At 38.6% G+C, this 21,459-nt stretch overlaps 1 protein-coding gene across 1 annotated transcript in view; it reads left to right on the forward strand.

The window, feature by feature from the left end:
* Positions 1-21,459, forward strand: part of hs2st1b (heparan sulfate 2-O-sulfotransferase 1b) — a 113,411-nt gene that overhangs the window by 81,696 nt on the left and 10,256 nt on the right. The gene's annotated exons all lie outside the window — the stretch shown is intronic.

A 21,459-nucleotide genomic window follows, 5' to 3' on the forward strand; every position in this document is an offset into this window, starting at 1 on the left:
AATAGCACCACAGTTCAACCTTGCTAATGCTCTTGTTCATATAGTATATGATCATTTATTTTTTATGATATGTAGAATATTGCCAAAGTATCACTTTTAGCTTTAATAGCATACTGGAGCTCTGTGCTACTGCAGCGCCGTGTCAGTTTATGGCGTCGGACATTAAATTTGAGTACTCCGGCTCTATTTAATGTAAAGGTCTATAGTATGTGTTAAATGTTAAGGTCAGTAGGTTTTACCTAATGAAATCTGAACAAGACTCGCACATTCCTTCATCTTCTCCTGCAGTGCCCTGTATATGCCAGGCTCTACACTGTCCCCTGGGCATGGAGTACCCAGTCTGGGCACTGCCGGTGTCCCTCTAACCTTCATGCTGGTGCTCTCGCGCTCTTGGTGCTCTCGCGCTCTGATACCTGCCTTGTTTGTGTCTGTAAATCACACGCCGCGGACGTGGATCGCCCGGATGAGCGCCGTGCCCCGTTACGCCCGTCGGCTCCGATGTTTATCACCGGCGCTCAGGGAAGTTGTTGAAAGGCGAGGGGAGGGGGAGGGCCGTGATGGGACGGCGAGAGCCCCAGTGTCGAACAGATTTTTGTTTTATGAGCGCGATCAAGGAGTGTGCACCGCTTTTCAATCATGTCTTAATAGGCCATAAAGGATGGAGCTAAATTGCTCCATCAAGCTTTATTGAAATTATGGCTCAGGACGGGATCGTGAAAGAGAGAGTAAAGGGCTGAGAGGGGCCGGGGTTTAGACACGAGGGACCAGAGAGAGACGGAATTCGTGCTCAAGAAGGGGTAAGACAAAAAAAAAACCTTTGATGAATTATTTACATATGAAAATTCTAATTAATTTGTCCATTTCAAATAATTTATATGTCTCTGCCCAAATACCTTTATATAGTCTTTAGAGTTGAATTAGAGATGCAGCAAAATTGTAATATTTGGTTGAAACTGAAACTAATCAAAATGATGTATGTGGCCATGGTGGTCTACTTTCATTTATTTTGGCACTTTTATTATCATTCAGTACATATTATAGCTAGCATACATGTTTTCTTTGTCTATAACTATAAATGATATAACTAAAATGGAAAACTATTTACTGTAGATTTTTAATAGCACAGCAGACAAAACTAACAAAGCATATTACCTCAGTCATGCTATTCTAAGCATACATTTACTTCAGCAGTGCTACACTAGTCACACATTTATCTAGCTACCTCAGCAGTACAGTTTTAGTTATACTGTAAATGTACCTGAGCAGTACTAGTCAAGTCACATGTTAATGAAGTGGACACAAAGAAAAGTCAGTTTAAAGTCAGTTTTCAGGCAAACATACAAATGCTAAAACTAATTTTGCTAAGATAATCATACTATACTAGCCATGTACAGCTCGTATCTTTTAGCTGGAATTAAAATCACACAATGAATGTGATAAGTGATAGTAAATAGTTTATTAGGGAGTACAAATTAACTATCTGCCAGCTCTCTCCTACACTCCTTGCATTGTGTACAGCAGCGCTCTGATATAAAGAGGGTATGGATTGGATATTGAACTGGCTTGCCTGCAGTCTTGATGTGTTCCTAATAGTGTGGAGTGTGGAATATTACTGCCATTACTTCTTTGGATTTTGTGCATGCCCAAATGGATGTATATTAATACTGAAATCAGATTGACAGACAGACACTGAGACACATTATTGATCCCAGAGGAAAAGCCTGTACATCCAGTAGCAGGTACACATAGTACACGAACGTTACAAAAGGAGGATAAGATATAATGATACATACATATAAAATACAATAAAATCTAAAGTATAGAGTCTTTAGTGTGAATGCAATGTAGGTAGTGCAGTTAAACACAGTAATACAACAGTGAACACCAGTTGCTGTGCATATAGTGATATAGAATAACTTATGTCATACAGGAAGTGCAAGTAATCAGTTATATAACATTTGAATTCAGCAGTGCAAGTTTGTAGAGATTAAATGTACCAAATAAAACATGAAATACTGTATATTAGGGCTGCAACGATTAGTCAATAAAATCGACAATGTCAATTATTTAAATTTGTCGACTACAAATTTAATTGTGGATTAATCGCTAATTTGTAACAGTACCGCATTACACAAAGTGCTGGAGACAGAAGTGAAATGGGAGATGGGTAAATGGGTAATTGGCTCACTTACACAGCTTACACTCAACTTAGTCTGTGTCTCCACAAGTGCCCAAACACAACAGATTACATATTTAATCACTAAATATCAGTACTTTCCATGTTTAAACAACATCTAGACATTTAAATACTTTATATCCCATGTTCACCTGTTTCTATCGTTTTTAAAGAGATGGAGGACATGGCAAAAATAATCGTTGACTAATCGACTAATCCAAAAAATAATCATCAGACTAGTCGACTAGCAAAATAATCATTAGTTGCAGCCCTACTGTATATTGGGTTCATACTTGGTCTGCACAGTGTTATCCCTGTAATTTGAAGCCCTGTTCTCTGTTCTGTTATTTTGGAAAGGATGATACAGTGTTGCCTCGAGTTTTCTTCTCGTTTCCCGCCTCTTTTCTTGTGTACAGTTATTTTTTTGTTTGCTTTCACATTGATTTTTTTCCTTTGCTGTCATTTTGAGAAATTTCCATCAGCGGGAATCGGCCGCGCTCATAAAAGCTTTGTGAGAAGCTGGTGCAGATTCACAGCGTGCCACTTTTCTCGAGCTTTCTTGTCTTTTCTTTTCCTCGGAGGGGCGGGTCACGCTGCCAGCTCGTGGATTGATCACGGTTGCGTCTCCAGTGTAAATGTGTGTAAGCATGCGCCGGCGCTGCTGGTCGATAGTTATTTTGAGTCTGTGCAGTAAAATACAGGCCTGCTAAATAAACAGCGTTAATGGGCGGAGCTCCTATCTCTCGGCGTGTGTTAAAAACCTGCGTGTGGGAGGCGGCCTGTCTGCATTCTATTAAACAGCACGAGTAGTGGCAGTGTGTTATAGTGGCAGCTGTGATGCTGAGCATGATAAATGGTGGATGGGGCTCTGGGGGGGGGGGGGGGGGTGTTGTGTATGAGCTGCTTGTTGCCAGGTTTGGCAGGTCAGAGGAACGGGCCGGTGTCGCTGTGGCAGATGGGGTGAAAACGCTTCACTCTTTGGCCTTCATTCTTCTATTTACCTTGGCCTGACAGCCGGGACAGAACAGTGATGAATCTGCATTTATCTAATTAAATCAGAAAAGATGGATAGGATGTATTGCTGAGCAGTATAAACAAAAATGTATATATATAACACAGTATTTGTCAAGATTCTGGCACTGTTTCACTGTATATTGCAAAATTTTTTTCTTATTATTATTTTTCTTATTATTATTTTTTTTTTGTTGGCATGACTGGTTTGTGACTTACTCTTCTGTAAGGAGTACATATACAGCTCTGTAAAAAAAATAAGACTGAAACATCAGTTTCTGAAAGTTTCTCTGATTTTGCTATTTATAGGTTTATGTTTGAGTAAAATGAACATTGTTGTTTTATTCTGTAAACTACAAACAACATTTCTCCCAAATTACAAATAAACATAGTCATTTAGAGCATTTATTTGCAGAAAATGAGAAATGACTGAAATTACTAAAAAGATGCAGAGCTTTCAGACCTCAAATAATACAAAGAAAACAAGTTCATATTCATAAAGTTTTAAGAGTTCAGAAATCAATATTTGGTTGTTAAGGTATTGCTTAGTGGTTTCTAGGTAGTTAGTTTCATATCTTAGGTTCTTGCTAAGATTTTCCTAAGCTGTTGTTCATATATTCCAGGTGGTTGCTAAGGTGTTGCTACGTGTTTTTAGTGGTTGCTGAGATGTTTCTAAGTAGTGGCTTGAAAGTTGCTATTATTATATATACGAGGTGGTTGCTAAGATGTTGCTAGGCAGTTGCTAAGGTATTAGAAAGTCATTGCTAGGTGGTTGCTATCTTATCCAAGGAGGTTTCTAAGTTGTTGCTTGGCAGTTGCTAGGGTACTTCATGTGGTTGCTAAGATATAATACTTTTGACTTATACAGCTGTGAACAAATAGTTCGAAGTTCAAATTTGGAAAGTGGAAAGTGTCCAAAAATTAAATCAATTTTAATTCATGGATTAGATTAAAAAAATAATGATAATAATAATTAAAAAAAAAAAAAATATATATATATATATATATATATATATATATATATATATATATATATATATATATATGTATATATATATATATTTTTTATTACCACCTCACTGTTTTTTTTTTTTTTTAAGTTTATCAACAGTCATTTTTTAATTCAAATAAAAAAAATGCAGATTCAAGTGCTTATCTTTAGGTTTTAATGTTTTAAACTCCATATAAAACATGATTTTTTTTTTTTTGTCATTAGAAAAATTAGTTTTTAATCTTATGACAGCTGTGTGAATGTGTGTACCCCCTATTGGACCTGTACGTAATATCTCAAGCGTCTTTTAATGCCCACTCTTGATATAAAATAATCCTTATACATGTGTATTATTTGTTTTAATGTGATATTTTTCAATATGTCTAGACCTTCTGTCCATTAGCTTTTGATCTGCATTTTGATCTTGAGTTCATCTGGATGAGGACCGATAACATCACATTATCTGTCTTATTGTATAACTGTAATATCTGTTATATAGTTGATGTATGTCGGTGTATTTTGCCGTGTTCAGTGGAGAGAAAGGCGACCATTCAGCCAGTCCTAGACCTCAGAACAGGAAAATGTGGAGCACAGTAATAGTTATTGTGAAATTATCTGGTAATAACTGCGAGGAGAAAATGACTCTGCTTCGTTCTTCGCTTCTAAATGACTTCGTAATCAGATGACGGGACATTTTGGGTTCTCTCAGAACCAGCAATCAGCTCCAGCCTTCTTTATCTGCTCAGTGGATCAGAGATGGCGGGTCGGCCGTGCGGACACTGAGGAAGAATACGTTGTATTCATTTCTGTCCTGACTCTGATGCAGGAAATGTGCTGCTGCTGGAGCTTCTTATAAAGGAGAGCTTGTCTAGTGTGTCCATTAAGAGTGGGCTTTCAAAGCAGTTACTGGATTATTTACAGTATATATATATATATATATATATATATATATATATATATATATATAGTACTGTGCAAAAGTTTAAGGCACCAAAGCAAATTACACTAATTCATTTATCTTAGCAATATGAGTGTTTTTACTTCTCATAGTTAACTAAGTTAATGTTATATCCTGTGAGCCAAGCTGAAGAACAAAGTGTAGAGATTCCAGATTTCTCCTGGATGCTCCTCAGCCAGCGTGTGTGAATGTTCAGTTCCGTCAGCAGCTCACCTGATTTACCAAACCAGGTTTTGATGTGATGAGAACTAGAAATAACTCTGTTAAACTCAGATTAGGAGATGTTTTAACGAAAAGAGGGCTGTAAAAGCTCTGCTTTTTGTAAAATTGCTGTTTGTATTTATTGTAATGCTTTAGTGTTTTACTGAGCTAATAAACACGTACTTCACAGATAAGACACTTATTCTTTACTGAAATATATACAGATTTCTTTCGTTTTTACTTTTTTGTCAGGTATTTAATATACTTTAATATCAGTCAAAGATAACCTGAAGCTTTAAGATAATCAAGCTTTGCCGATAGAATTGTTTTAAATTTTCCAGCTTAAGGTCATCCACAGCATCTCAATCAGACTTTGACTAGGCCACTCCAAGACCTTTATTTTATTTTTTGTTCTTTTAAGCCATTCAGAGGTGGACTTCTTTGTGTGCTTTGGGTCATTGTCCTGCTGCAGAACCCAAGTACACTTGAGCTTGAGGTCACAAACAGATGGCCGGATATTCTCCTTTAGGATTGTCTGATAAACAGCAGAATTCCTGGTTCCATCTACTACAGCAAATTGTCCAGACATTGAAGCAGTAAAGCAGCCCCAGATCATCATACTACCACCACCATGTTTTACGTTCAGTATGATGTTCTTTTTCTGAAATTAATGGTGTGTGTGTACAACGGAAAGGAGAATCTTGTGCCCTGTTGAAACCTCTATCCTGGATACAAGATGGGTATGGAGGGCTACAGGTTCTGTATGGCATCTTGCAGCACATTTACTCACAGATGTTGTTACAGCTGGGCCTGTAGATCCTGTAGCTCTTCACTCATAGGTTGCTGAAGCTGTCATCCCAGCTGCTCCCATAAATAATGCTGGATTGGTGATAAATCTGGAGACCCGGCAGAACAAGGAATTGTTTGAATGCAGGAGACATTCCTGGAAAACCCTTGTTGTGTGTGGGTGAGCATTATCCTGTTGAAAAATGCAAATTTTTGTAAACTGTAAAACATGCCATCTAAAGCAACACATGTCTACAGGATGTCCTGCAGATATCACTGAACTGTTAGTGTCCCTCGTATCACTACTAGGGGTGACTGACTTAGTCCAATGATCCACTTCCTGTCAAAGTTTGTCAACCAAAAGTAGCCTCTGAGTGTGATGATCATTACATCCAAGAGACACACTTGTATATTCACCTCACTCACATCTTTCTTCAGGAAGAGAAACAGAGTGAGTCTGTGTGTGTGAGCATGCATGGCTGTGTGAGCATCTTTAATTAGGCAGGCAACCTGCTCGCTCTCCAACACACACACACACACACACACACACACACACACATACACACACACACACTCATACACACTCAGGTTTCCAGGTGATTAGGCGTGTGATGATGATGTTGTTGAGGTGAGGAGCTGTAATTGCGAGTGAAATGTGTGTGTGTGTTTCTTTAAGTGAAGTCTGATGGGAGTTAATTAGGCTAAAAGATGAAGATGAAGACACACACACACACACACAGCAGTACTCCAGCAACAGCACCACTGATCTCACTATAAAACACGATCAGGATGTTTTATATCTTTTTTTTTTTTTTTTTTTTTACAACACAAATCTGGAGAAACAGTCTAAAGTATGTATAAATGTTTGTGGACAGCAGTTCTATTAAATGCATTCAGCTACTTTAAGTTGCATCCATTGCTGATACAGATGTGTAAATGCACCTGTAGGACTGTCTTGATAACATTTTTTTGGGACGATATATTGTTTTAGAAAAAGAAAATTGTATCAAATTGTATGATCATATTCGGGCCATACAGAATATTCTGTAATACAATTATTTGTCTAAATATGTCAACAAAAGCACTTTCAGACAAATTACTAAAAATGACTGAATATTATTATTATTTGACTCATATCAAAGTGGCAAAATCCATTAAAAACCTGCCAAAACCAGATGTTCTGTATTCATCCCTCAGGCAAATGTTTCATTTTTGGCCAACGTTTTTTAGTTCAGTCCATACTTAGATCATATGGAGTAGGGGTGTGCCATATCGTATCGTACACGATAATATCGCCAACATTTGTGAATATCGTGATCGATATTATACCCTAAAATATTGTGACATCCCCCCCCCAATTATCTTATAGGGGTACAACTTTTTTGCTGTTTTTAGCAAAAGAAAAAAAAAAAATTATCATTTCCCATTATATCTCTATTAGAGACAGATTATATCTGTCCAGTATCATTTATTTTACTTTAATCCTGGATATATGGAGATATTTGGAGTGCATTATTATTAGTATCATGACATTCTGGATCATTGACCTCTGTTACAAAACTAGTAAAAGTCTTGTATTTTTTTAAATATCTCAATTAGGGGTTGTGCCATATCATATCGTATACAATAATACAATTTATTTTTAAGTTTGTTGCAGTAGTGTATTGAAATATTCTTTTTAATTCAGTGTTTTGTCATTTCGCCAAGAGTATCATTATCGCAAAAATACCATGAAATATCGTGATGTTATTTTAGCATCAAATCGGCAACCCCTAATATGGAGTATTGCCAATAGAATTGAATGCTCTGGTGCTGTTAAACAAATATGAATCTATTGGCACCATGACTAATGCCAGATGTGGGCTATGAAGGGTATATAGCCCTTCATAGCCCACATCCGGCATATGTCATGGTGCCAATAGATTTATATTTGTTTATCAGCTCCCCCCAGTTTTGAGCAGTGAAGCAGCAGATCTGTATTCTCTGGGATGATGGAGCACCATCCAATTCTTTTAGATTAGATAAGTTGGGCATGAACACTTGATCAATGATCAGTGAGCAGGTGTCCCAATACTTTTGTCCATTTATTGTTGATGATGTCACCAGTTTCAGCAGTCTGTGTCTATGTGGTGGTGCTGCTGGTCTGCTGGCATTACCTCCAGAGAGAGGGCAACCTGAGCTGTCTGCCATCGCCTCCCCAGGATAAACACTGCAGCGCTTTCCTGCAGCGTCTCGCCGTATCCTCCCCTCCCTGCTGACTCCTCCTGGCTGAGCCTGAATCAGATCTGCCCAGAGAGAGCGCTTTCAGAGCAGCCACGTCTACCTGCAGCTCTGCAGACTAAACAGAAGACTGGCAAATACTGGATTTCCACCAGTAAAAATATGGTTTCACAGTTTACCTTAACCCTAACATTTTCAATACAGGACCTTCACTCATAACAGAGCACATTTACAGAGTGGTATTATTACTATTAATTATACAGTATTCAGGCTGTAAACACTTTCTCCACCTCTGATGGCTTTAGTTATATAACATTTTATAGTTATATGCGATTGTGATCATATTAAAATGATCTGTTCATTATTATTATCATTTGTTAATGCATTGGGGTAATACAGCGATACTGCAGTGTATGATTATAGAGATGATTATCACACAGTAAAAATCTCATACTACTGCAAGCTTAAAAGCATAGTCATATTTTTAGTTGGGTAGAACATTTTCTGAACGTTGCAGTTAACATTCTTAGAATGTTCAGTCTGTGGAGTTTTCTGGATGGTCCTAGGAAGATTTGATTTTTTTTTTATTTCTGGTAACGTCGCTGCAACGTCACTTGTTCGTCAGTGTTTTTAAATTTTTAGTTTTGGGAATGTTACTTTTAACATTTTCATAACGTTAAAATTCATCTAGCTTGAAACGTTGTGTGAACGTTCTTTCTTTGAAAAAAAAAGAACATCAGAATATTATTTCTGTAACGTTGCAGGCTAACCTTCCTAGAACCTTTTTAGATGTTTTTATGACAGGTATAATTGACCCTCCTGGTTTAGCCTGGTTTCTGCTACAGTGCACAGAAAGCTACCATTAATGTTAGATTAATGTGAACTGTTTAATGCTTTCAAATAAACTGTAGTCCTCATAGGATCATAGAGATAGAATGAATTGATACGTTTCAGTTCTATAGAAATTAAGAAATTAAGAGCCAGACTCACAAACTCATTTAGTAGCCCTGCCCCCTTTTCCCAAACCAAGTCGAGAGTCTCAGACCGCCTTCATTGAGTTTACAGCTCAAGGGCCAGAAGCAAAGCAGATTTTTTCCTAGATTTATAGTTTGTCTATTACATTTTTGTTTGACCAGCACTATGCATGTTTTTGTTTGAGTTTGACAGTTTAGCTGGTCTACACACATAAACTAGTCCATCATTGACCATCAGTAAATATTACCTTTAATTTGGAAATCAATCAGTCCAAGCTGTTTGAGGTCTAGTATGAAGTTTCCACAATCAGTGATGGTTTGGAGAGACATTGTGTTGATCCACTGTGTTTTATTATCAAGTCTAAAGTCAGTGCAGTTTTGTTTTCCCACAAAATTTTACAGCACTTCATGCTTCCCTCTGCTGAAAACTTTAATGGAGATGTGGATTTCATTTTCTAGCAGGACTTGGCACACTGCCGACACTGCCAAAAGTACCAATTGGTCTTTTATAATATTAAACTTTTCTGAGACAGTGAATGTTGGGTTTTCATTGGCTATAAAGCACTCTAGGCTCTAAAGCGCTGCCACTATGAGCAGGAGGTCGCAGGTTCGAACCCCCGCTCATGCAGCTTTGCCATCAAGCTACCGGCGCTCCGAGGGAGCAGAATTGGCCCTGCTCCCTCCAGGTGGGTAGATGGCGCTCTCTCCCCACATCACTCCTAGGGTGATGTCCGCAGCACAGGGCGTCTGTGAGCTGATGTATCAGAACCGAGCCGCTGCGCTTTCCTCCGAGTGCGCTGTGATGCTGCTCGGCAATACTGCATCAGCAGCAGCTCGAAAAGAAGCGGTGGCTGACTTCACATGTATCAGAGGAAGCATGTGTTAGTCTTCACCCTCCTGGTGTGTTGGGGCTAGGGCTGCCACGATTAGTCGACTAGTCACGATTATGTCGACTATTAAAATAGTGGACGACTAATTTAATAGTCGATTAGTCGTTTTTTTTTTTCTTTGTTTTTCTCTCCAAACTGCTGCGACTGCCTTTCTGTCCTGGACGCACATGCGCAGTAGTGGAAACCGGGGTAGGTAGTGGACGACATCTCAGGACATTATACAGACAGGCTCTGGTTTCATGGCTACCCCGCTACAGAACTCAAAAGTGTGGGATCACCAAGAAAATAAAAGTGAAACGCGTGCAATGCAATATCTGCAATGAAGAACTTGCCTTCCTCGGCAGCACAACCGCGATGCACGAGCACCTGAAAAGGAGGCCTGTTGTGGCTGATTAAATGACGAAGAAGCTAAATTGCTATTTAGCTGCTAAAATTAGCGTAAACAGAGCGTTAACTTAGTACTTAACTTACTCATCTTGATAGCTTTAAAACAGAGGTCACTAATAGGCGGACCGCGATCCGGATCCGGACCCAGACGTTGTCACAAATGCCGTCCCAAACCGATAAACTACAGAGAAGGATTTCATTCTGACAGTGGCTTCTGTTTTCAGTGCTTTTCGGTGCAGTAAACTCACAGATCAGTCATGTGTGGTGTAAAATCACCAAACGCTCTCCTCTGCCAATCAGATCTGTGCAGACCGCTGCCCTGGCTAGTGAATTGGGACGCGGACGGGGAAAAACGCCTTTATAAAGAGATAGGGAGCCCAAGAACTGGCAGAAAAACAAGATCGGGCAGAAACTAAAGACACACTGAGTGCGACAGAGACGGAAATGTACACAATATCTGGACAGAGAGGCATTTTTTATTAATATACTTTTTTTTCATAATAGTTCAAACAACCTCACAGTTGAGATGTTTCATAAATGCCAGTGCCTTATCCTTATTTTACACAGTTGTTTACACTTTATGCTAAACAGTAAAATAATTGTCTGTTACAACAAGCTGCATATTTCATTAAAGGTTTAATGAACTATGATTTTAATTGTTTTTATTTTTAGTTAGCATATAGCTGAAATCTAATGATGGTTGTATAATAGCAGCTGCATTCTATTGTGATAAACTGTGTTTTATATTCAATTAACGTATGATCCGATTAGTCGACTAATCATAAAAAATAATCGGTGATTAGTCGACTATAAAAATAATCGTTTGTGGCACCCCAGTTGGGGCATCACTAATGATGGGGGGAGTCCTAATGAGTGGGTTGGGTAATTGGCTACATAAATTGAGGAGAAAATGTGAAAATTTAGAAATAAAATTATAAAAAAATAAAAAATAGATCACTCTGTGTGTAATACATCTATGTAATATATGAGTTTCGCATTTTGAACTGAATTACTGACATAAAGTAACTTTTCAATTTCAATTTTGATTCAATGATTTTTTTTTTAGATGCACCATGAGTTGCAAGGCTTTGCCTAGAGATAGAATGAATAGATGTCTCTCACTCAGGGAGAGAAATAGAGAGTGCAGTCAGGGTGAGAGTGATATACAGCAGCTTGTTAAGGCTTGATCAATGTTTTAAAGGCGGTTATTTTATGCACTGGTGGGCGTTCTCTGCTGAAGACAGATGAGTCCATTACAGGCAGGAGCTCGGGGTAATTGCTGTACTGGGAGAGAGCACAAAATGATCCAGACAGATGACTGGGAAAGGCCTTCATCATCCTTCCTGTTGCGTATGTCACCGTGTCTCCTTTCAGAACACGTCTTCATTAAAATACTGCGCATACAGGGATCGGCCATAACATTAAAAACACTGACTTCACAGGGAAAGTGTTTATTAGTGTTGATTATTATCAGATTCCTGTGGCACCTGTTAAGATGTCTGATATACAATATACACAAAAGACATGCCAAAAGCCATGTACAGGGACAGGAACTAGTATTTCCTAGTGTCCCATGACTTTTGGCATGTTCCATAGAAGCTGAAGAACACTGCACTGGTCTGTGGGATATGTGATGTCAACTATTCATCTTTATTTAAACCTTTTTATCTTAGAAAGCAGTTAGCCTTTAAAATCAATGTATACACTGCTTTTTCTTTCTTTCTTTCTTATGACGTGTAATAGGCAGGTGCTTTTAATGTTATGAATGATCGATGTATGCTTTATGTCTGTCCAAAATTGTGAGAATATTGTTTTTTTTTACTTTTTGATATTAATATTTTATTTTTTACCGTATTTTTCACACTATAAGGCGCGCTTCAAATTCTTCAAATTTCCCATTAATCGTCAGTGCACGTTATAATCGGGTGTGGTTCAGTTTAGTTCTCCAGCACCGAGACTGGAGCAGCATTAGCATTAGCTAGTAAACATGCTAAGTGCTAAGCTAAGCTCTTTCGCCATTCAGAAGTGAGTCAAATCTCAGCCTGCTGCCAACCCCAGCTAGCACTGCTGGAGCAGTATTAGCATTAGCTGCTAACCGTGCTAAGCACTTGCTCTTTCAACACTTTCAAGGTGAGTTTTATCGGCCTGTAGCCTGTTGCTAACCTCATTTGCATTAACCACACTAAGCACTTGCTCTTTTGCTGGAAAGGTGATTTTTTTTTTTTTTTTTTTTAATTAAGTTTTGTTTCCCTAACTTAGCTTTACTTAACTTATGTACCTGGACACCACCAACCAGCAGCGAGACCTGCTGAGTTAGAAGGAAAACATGGTGACTCCCCTGTTCCTTAGTAGTGTCGCATAATGTGCCTTATAATCCAGTGTGCCTTATGTATGAAAATAAACCAGAAAATAGACATTTATTTGTAGTGTGCCTTATAATTCGGTGCACCTTATAGTGCAAAAAGTAAGCAGGTCTAAACCATGTAATTCTCTTGTTTATGGAACTGGATTATGATCCAACGTGAAATGTGATCATATGAGAATGGCCTTCAATAGTTGTGAACCAACACCAGCAGATGACATGACTCTCCAAACCATCACTGATCATCAGTAAATTTTACATTTCATTTGTAAATAAAGGGAGCAGAGTCTGGAGGAAGAGTGGAGAGACACACAGTTCAAGCTGCTTGAGGTCCAAACCATCACTAAATGGTGGAAACTTCACACTAGACCTCAAGCAGTTTGGACTGTGTGTCTCTCCACTCTTCCTCCAAACTCTGCTCCCTTGGTTTACAAATGAAATGTAAAATATACTGATGATCAGTGATGGTTTGGAGAGACATGTCATCTGCTGGTGTTGATCCACTGTGTTTTATTATCAGGTCTAAAGTCAGTGCAGTTTTGTTTTCCCACAAAGTCTTACATCAGTTCATGCTTCCCTCTGCTGATATCTTTTATAGTGATGCAGATTTTATTTTCCAGCAGGACTTGGCACACTGCTCACACTGCCAAAAGTACCAATTAGTCTTATATTAAAATTTTATAATAAACGCTTAATATAGATCACTCTGTGTCATACATCTGTATAATATATGAGTTATATATTTTAAAATGAATTACTGAAATAAAGTAACTTTTCAATCATATTCTAATTTTTTGAGATGCACTAGTATATAGCCTGTATATATATATATATATATATATATCTTTATATGCATTTTACGAATATTTGCTAGTCCTTTGCTTCCTTTTTCAGAAACATACAGAATCAGAGCAGGATGTTAAATATAGGCCATAAACAAACATCAGTCAGATGTGTGCAGAATGTGTTTGTGTGAGGCCTGCGTGTCTGAGCGTGATATGGAGATTCAGCGGGCTGTGATAGGCAGTGATCATGATGCAGCGAGCTGGAGAAGAATGTGCTGGAGTGTGTAGGTGGTGTTTTTGTTCAGAGGGAATTTTATCAAGTCAGATTTGCAGTTTTGAAGCAGGTAGGTAGCTGTTCTGTGCATTGATTTATATTCTTCCACTAGCCCAGTTTCATATGGTTCACATTGTATAAAAATGAAATTTAAGTAAAGATGCACATTATCACATTCATTCCAGCATTGGAGATAAATCCTCTGTATGATGGATGTGCTTTGAATTTGAGTATTTGTGGTATTGATCGTTGTAAATATGCAGAATATTTTAGTGATATTGGCCTTTTGGATTTTATTTAGTCTACTGACATCTCACCTCTCCTGAAAGTTCCTGAAGTCTTCTGTATATTTGAAATATGGAAAATTATTTACAATATTCTGTATTACATTTTATTAATTAAACAGCCTGATTGTTTTCTCTTCGTGCTATTTATTTCTTTAGACTGGATTTATAGCCAGACATTTTTTTTCCTGGTCCGGTGCCATGGCAGAGTGCTACTAACAAAAGCACATAAATAACGCTTCACCTCAAACCACAGTTAAGTGTGCTCCTTAAGTGTACAGAAGTGGTGCTTGTTTAATTTTATCACATTGCCTTTCATATTGCCAATGGAGTTTAAATGACTGTAAGGGTATTTTCACACCAGCATATTTGTTCAGTTTGTTTCAACAGGTGTGGAAAAAAAAAAAAAAACACATCACATTTGGGTGGCCCCAAATAGGAGATGGTCATGTTCCTGGTCCAAACCAACTCTGGAGCAGCTCTGTTTGTGGTGAGAACATGATCCGATCTCAATACGATCTGACCCGAACCAACTATCAAATACATTCCTCATATTTCAGCTAAACAGCTGTTCAGGTGCAGTTTAACTTGATTTATTAGCCAGACAATTATTATCGATATTAAAGTTCTCATTCCATCCTTTTTTCATTCATTTTAAAATGTCTAGTTGTGGTTTCTAGTTTGAATAAATGTATTGTTAGATGTTTTTTTGTGCGTAATAAAGTGCTCAGGTGTTTCTAAAGACAGGATTTCTGCTCTTGCTCATGAATATTCATACACGCAAACCTTTCTCCTCTGATTGGCTAAGAGCACTGCAGCAGAGAACGCTACCTGCCTTTCCCCCACAGTCAAATTTACAGCTCTAAAACTCAAAAAAGGACAAAATGTTTTCAGAGATACAGCCTTAGTTATAAAGATATAGCACTGAGTGCTAGGTAAAATTAACACTTAAACATCCCTTAATGTCAGACTATCAGAAATGTTAATAAAGGCCGCTGGGAGAGTGGTGTAGGGGAGGTTCTTGCTCCTGCCACACACACATCTGACCAATAAACAGAAAGAGTTTTGTACTTGTATTTTTCGTGTTTCTTTTTGTTGGTGCTTTTCTAAACCAGTTCCTAAAGCCTAAAGTTTCACCATAATGTTTTTGGTGGTTTTTGAGACTGCACTTAAGGAAACTTTACTCAACATTACTCAAATAGAGCTATTCACTGTATACCTGTAACTCTACCTCTTCACAACTTTACAACTGATGCTCTCAAACCCATTAAGAGACAATAAATTCAAGTAATTACCTTTTGAGGAGTTCAGCACAGCTGTTAACTGAAAGCCTGAATTCCAGGTGACTCTACCTCATAAAACTGAATGAGAAAATCCAGCTGAGATGTGAAATGCTGTCATCTAAGCAAAAATAATAAAATATAAAATATATTCTGGTTTGTTTAGTACTTTTTTTTGTTTAATAAATTATTCCATATGTTTTTTTTTCTTGTAATCTCGTAATTCATGTACAATGCAGATCATTTTTGAATTATGAAAAAAAAGTACTATCGGGCAAATGATTATACTGTGTTGAAGAAGAATATTATTTTTGGCTGAAGGGAAAGTGATGAGTGAATCTAGTACTTTTTGACTACAGTGTGTGTACAATGTGTGTGTGTGTGTGTGTGTGTGTGTGTAAGTGCACTGCATCCGGCCTTTTATCTATTGTTAGACAGGAGGATGAGGGAGGATCTGGTTGTTGGTTTTTAAGATTTAGGAAACAATCTCTTCATTTCTACTGAAGCCTCTTTATTTTATTTGGTGCCCGAGGCGAGCAGAGCGCTGGCACTGAATGCCGGTTGTACACACTTGCGATTGTGACGGTGGTAAAGCCTGCGTGTGTCTGCGGTATCTGCTGAACGGCTGCAGGCAGAGCGGGTCTGGTGTGAAGTGATAGGATTGGAGCTGGCGATTCTCAGACGGGTGTAAAGAGTGAGAATGGCCTTCACTCAGATTCAGGCTGTGTTTTTATCAGCTCCGGTGAGATCGTTCACTGCTCCTCTGAGCTGCAGGAAAATGACTAATCTCCCGTGCTCTCGTCCTAATGGTTTCTGGCATCTGGTGGCATGATAAACTGAAATTGTTCATAACAAATAAAGTCCAGATGGCTCTGCGTGCTCATCCTGGTGATGCTGCGTTTTGTCCTGTGTTCTCGGCATGTGCTTTTCAGGGTGATGTACACTATACAAACAAAAGCACTGGGACAGCTGCTCATCATCATCAATAGAGTGGATCCTGCTTTTGTTGGAGTAGCCAGGGAATGATTTGATTGCTTTCAGTAACTAAATAAGCATTACAGAGGTTAGGATGTTGGAGGATCACAACCTCACCTCATCCCCAATTCCCATGCCCTCTTATGGTTAGACTGAGGACTCTCGTTGCTGTCTTACACCCCGTCAACAGTCTATTTTCACGCCTTGCACCTGCTCCGGTAAAATATCGTCGGAGTTTAGAAATATATTTACGCCACTGGACGTAGTGGCTTTGAAGTGACGTGTGTTCTGGTAAATTTCTGTCATGTTTCCCTCTTGGCGGCAGGAAATACGGGTGCGCCACTGACTGATTAAAACCTCCTGTATAACCAAGCAGGAGCACCGTGCGCACTGTGCCCCCATAAACCTGACTTTTACCTCAACAATAAACAGAATAAAGAATTAAATTAGCTGCTGGCATAGCTTCACATTGGGAACCTGCAGGTCAACACGCAAAAGTGCCAAACTATTAAAAATAAAGATATAAAAAAAAAACAAGAATTTTTCAGATATGTCATGATATTAATAATGCACTCCAAATATCTGGACAGATATAATCTGTCTCTAGTAGATATATAATGGGAAATTAGAACAATGAGAACAGTGTGATTTTTTTTCTTTCGCTAAAAACAGTAAAAAAAAGTAGCATCCTGATGTGATTATTAGGGCTGGGTGATATGGCACGATATTTCAGGGTATAATAATATTAATATTGTTCACGATATTAAAAAATGTTGACAATATTATTGTACACGATATATGATATGATATGATATGATATGGCACACCCCTACTTTAGAGCAGCTGCTATTGGTTTATTGATTGGTTTATTGGTTTATTGACTCCTTTCTGGTTCTGAAAATAGTAGAAAACGGTGGTTTCACAGTTATTATAATATTTTATTTCTCCGTGTGCCTGTAGCTTTGATTTGGGATATTTCTGATTGCTGTTCCTCTGAGTTTAAATCCTGCACGGTTCAGCCTCAGGGTTCAGCTCAGTCTGGAGGTTTTATGATGGAATAAAGCTACAGTCAGTAAAGGTTCAGAGGCTGGTGGAGACTGGAGAGTGTAGTCGGACTGCAGATGGCCCGCTGTGTGTTTGATGTGTTCTATTTTCAGGCTGGAGAACACTCTGGGATAATACAGCCTGCTCTGTGAGGGTGTTTACTGGTGAAGTAGCGGCGCTGGCCGCCGCGGCCCTCGTGGGGGTCTTCAGGAGCTCCTCCGCTTCTGAAAGCCCACTAGAGGCCTGTTGTTTTGTTGTGGAGATCTCGGGTGAACTCTGGCGGGGGGACGGATTCGTTTTAAACACTCGTACTGAGCAGAAGAGCACTCGTAGCCTCTTCAGTAAACGGGTCAGCGGGGACCGATAGCTGAAGCAGGAGCTGGAGCTGTTTACTGATCACATGGTTGTTTACTTCCTGCATCATTAAATCCTGCGTTCAGTCATGAGAACAGAAAAGCTGTTATTGTCTGTAGATGTACTATTGTACGTGATTCGTGAATGCTTTGGCAATACTTATTAAAGGGGACATATTAGTGCATCTCAAAAAATTTGAATATCATTAAGAAAGGTACTTTTTATTTAAATAATTCAGTTCAAAATGTGAAACTCGTATATTATATAGATGTATTAAACACAGAGTGATCTATTTTAAGCATGTATTTATTTTATTGTTGATGATTATGGCTTACAGCCAATGAAAACCCCAAAAATCAGTGTCTCAGAAAATGTGAATATTATATTATATAAGATCAATTGGTACTTTTGGCAGTGTGGGCAGTGTGCCAAGTCCTGCTGGAAAATGAAATCCACATCTCCATAAAAGTTGTCAGTAGCAGAGGGAAGCATGAAGTGCTGTAAGATTTGGTGGGAAAACAAAACTGCACTGACTTTAGACTTGATAATAAAACACAGTGGATCAACACCAGCAGAAAACATGACTCTCCAATCCATCACTGATCATCAGTAAATTTTACATTTCATTTATAAATCAAGAGAACAGAGTCTGGAGGAATGAAGATGTGGATTTCATTTTCCAGCAGGACTTGGCACACTGCCCACACTGCCAAAAGTACCAATTGGTCTTATATAATATTAAAATTTTCTCTCATTTTTTTTGAGACACTGATTTTTGGCTTTTCATTCCATTTTCTTTGAGTTGAAAGAGTTTGGTGTGTCAGAAATCATATGCTTCACTGATCTATTTGAATGGCACTACCCCTCACCTTTCAACAACCACCAGAGCCCCACCCACTAGATCAGTTCGATATTCGACATTTTGGTTTGCTGGTTGAGAAACTCAGACAGTACACAGCAGGGTTAGACAGCAGACTTTTTCTGAGGTAGGGATCTGTACCTACCTACTGTCTGTAATAAGTTAGCAGATGATGGAGATGTGAGAACTTTTAAATAATGATTTGTGTGCTTCTGTCACAGCTAAGCATGAACTATCTTATTTGTGTTTTGCCATTTAGCACAACATGTTTAGTCAACAAATTGCCTTTGTTTTTTTCCTGCACATGTCCTCTTTTGCTTTTTAGGGCACAAAAAGTACATCCAGATGACATGCCCTTAACAATAATTACATTATTAACCTTATACTTACTTAATACTAAACATTATCATATAATGTGTGATATATGGACATGAGAAATTAAATATCTAGTGAAGAGAGCCTTAATTAACCTTAATTATAATTAAATTATTTTGAAAAGTTTGTTTAAAAAAGTTTTATTTTGTTTGCCTAGTATTTATTTAAGATTTGGCTTATTAATGTATTTTTAGGATATTTAAAGTTGTTTAATTACGATTTCAATGTCTAAATACCTTTAATAATTTAAAGATTGTTGTTCTTAAAAAGTAATGAGTTACAGTATTGTTATATTGTTTTATTTGTATTATAATGGTGGCTTAAATACATTTTTTTTTGCAAAAAATTCTGGGAAAGTAAATCACACCAAGTGGGATTCCTAAAATCCTAAATTTCACATTCATTTCATCGTAGCGTTTGCTTTTACGTTTGTCCAACATTTTCAGTTCAGATTTTGACAACTTTAAATGTGTCTGTTTTAGCCCCTCCCCCGGTCTATGTGAATGTGCATCTACAGGGGTTGAAAAACCTGTCATTTTAGTGTGGGAGGTTTTATGGCTAAACCGGAGCAGCCTGGTGGCCAATCTTCATTAATTGCACATTGCACCAGTAAGAGCAGAGTGTGAAGGTTCAATTAGCAGGGTAAGAGCACAGTTCTGCTCAAAATACTGAAATGCACACAACATTATGGGTGACATACCAGAGTTCAAAAGAGGACAAATTGTTGGTGCACGTCTTGCTGGCGCATCTCTGACCAAGACAGCAAGTCTTTGTGATGTATCAAGAGCCACGGTATCCAGGGTAATGTCAGCATATCACCAAGAAGGACCAACCACATCCAACAGGATTAACTGTGGACGCTGTAAGAGGAAGCTGTCTGAAAGGGATGTTCGGGTGTTAACCCGGATTGTATCCAAAAACATAAAACCACGGCTGATCAAATCACGGCAGAATTCAATGTGCACCTCAACTCTCCTGTTTCCACCAGAACTGTCCATCAGGACAATAAATTATAAGGTATAGAAAGATGATAAACTGCTTAGAGTGAAGTGTGAGTGGATGATCAGGAGCGTGAATCGCCTTAAACGTAAATCCTCAAAAACACTCAATAGCCGTGAGGAGATATTCAGCTCCAGCTGTTTCCCACAGCCTGGAGAGCCACTGGAGGGGAGGATAGTGGGGGGCTGTGGAGGGCTGTGATGGGGGGCTGTGGGGTGAATTTATACCACTGTATGTAGCAAACCCCCCTCTGACAACTTAATACAGCCTAAGAACTGATTATACCTCCGAGCCAGAGTCCATAAAGCAGAGTGGCGGTGTGAGGGCCGCGGCGTGGCCGCTGGTGTGAGTGCTAACGCCACCTGCTTTATTTCCTCTCCTTCTTTTTCCATTACTGCAGCTTTTCATCCCGCCGCCACCGCTCTCCCGGCACAGTTTCATTAAATCAACACCGAGCTGAACAAGCCTGGAGGGAGCCTTTAACACACCTTCAGCCCCGCCGGATTTATCACCTATACTCTCTCTCTCTCTCTCTCTCTCTCTCTCTCTCTCTTTTTCTCTCTCTCCTATACTCTCTTTCTCTCTCACTCTCTCTCTCTCTCTCACTCCTTTTATTCATTCTCTCTCTTTCTCTCTCTCACTTTATTCATTCTCTCTCCCTTTCTCTTTATCTATCTCTCCTATACTCTCTCTCTCTTTATTCATTTTCTCTCTATTTCTTTCTCTCACTCTCTCCTATCCGCTCTCTTTACTGTTCTCTAATCCCTTTATTCATTCATTCATTCTCTCTACCTTTATTCATTTTGTCTCTCCCTTATACTCTATACTTATATATATACTTATATACTCTCTATCTCTCTCTTTCTCTCTCTCTGTCTCTCTCCCTCTCTCTTTCCTATTCTCCTTCTCTACTGTTCACTATCCCCATTATTCATTTATTCATTCTCTCCGTCTCACTCTCTCTCTCTCTCTCTCTCTCTCTCTCTCTCTCTCTCCTTTACTCTCTCCTATACTCTCTCTCTATCTCTCTCTTATACTCTCCCTCTACCATTTACTATCCCCTTTATTCATTCCTTCATCATTCATTCATTCATTCTCTCTCTCTCTCTCTCTCTCTCTCTCTCTCTCTCTCTCACACACACACACACACTCACACACACAAAGAAAATTGCAAGTGCAACAGAATGCGTCACAACAGCCTACCTGAGCACGTTGTCTCTGCTGGTCAGAGCTGTTGTTTAAGTAAATACAGGAGGAAGGTTGTGTGTTCTGGA

Source organism: Astyanax mexicanus, chromosome 5 (assembly GCF_023375975.1).
Source record: "Astyanax mexicanus isolate ESR-SI-001 chromosome 5, AstMex3_surface, whole genome shotgun sequence".
Taxonomy (NCBI): domain Eukaryota; kingdom Metazoa; phylum Chordata; class Actinopteri; order Characiformes; family Acestrorhamphidae; genus Astyanax; species Astyanax mexicanus.